The sequence below is a fragment of the Triticum urartu genome, unplaced genomic scaffold (genome assembly GCF_056163025.1).
Source record: "Triticum urartu cultivar PI428250 unplaced genomic scaffold, HENAU_Tu73 scaffold1009, whole genome shotgun sequence".
NCBI lineage: Eukaryota > Viridiplantae > Streptophyta > Magnoliopsida > Poales > Poaceae > Triticum > Triticum urartu.
The window spans coordinates 32501-33668 of record NW_028259472.1 but is presented as its reverse complement, the minus strand read 5'-3'; positions in this window follow the sequence as shown (position 1 = coordinate 33668).

Here is a 1168-nt window from a genome sequence, read left to right as displayed (position 1 = left end):
GTAAACCTAATTGGTTACTTCCAATTACGTAAATCAATAGTTCAAACCGCACTCAAAGGTAGGGCATTTCCCATTGATATAGGAACTTTTGTACCAGAAACAATAGTATCTCCAATTATAGCCCCTCTGGGATGTAAAATATATCTCTTCTCACCATCCCCATAGTGTATGAGACAAATGTATGCATTTCGATTAGGGTCGTATTCTATGGTTACGATTCTACCAGATATGTCTTTTTGATTCCGTCGAAAATCTATTTTACGGTATAGGCGCTTATGACCTCCCCCTCTATGCCTTGCGGTAATGATTCCTCTGGAATTACGACCTTTACCACAACGGTGCCGTCCATGGATCAAATTATTTCGTGGATTGGATTTCACTTGCCTGTCTACGGTTCCCTTGCGTGTGCTCGGGATAGGTGTTTTGTATAAATGTTTCGCCGTATTATTAAGTATTCTCCTTTAGTTTTTTTCTCTATCTAGAAGTGGAATAGAATAACCCGGTTGAAGGGTAATGATCATACGTCTGTAATGCATTGTATGGCCCAGAATAGGTCCTATTCTTCTACCTTTTCCAGGTAGTCGATGGCTATTCACAGCTACCACCTTAACACCAAAGAAGAGTTCGACCCAATGCTTTATTTCTGTCTTAGTGAATCCCGATTCGACATTAAAAGTATATTGATTCTTTCCCAATAAACGAAGACTTTTTTCTGTAAATACTGCGTATTTGATTCCATCCATAAATCGACTTTCCCTCCTATGCTCTGAGTTCCAGTATCGATAAGAATTCGAGTTCTTATTGTTCTTATGTTATGGTATGAATATACCATACCAATTCGTTATGTATGGATGATGGATGAGATTCCATGGATAGAGAGCCAGTTCCAATAGACTTATGGAATGTTCCCGTTCGTGTGCATCCAGCAGGAATTGAACCCGCAAATTTACCAATTATGAGTTGGGCGCTTTAACCATTCAGCCATGGATGCTTAACAGGGATCATCGTACATCGTAAATAACCAATTTTCATATAGAAAGACATATCATAGAAAAATGAAATCGAAAATATTCCGAGATGGCAAATATTCGGAGATGACTATGAAAACACCTCTCTGGATCCTCGAATTGAAAGAGAGATTGAGAGGGATCAAGAATCCTAATTCTCG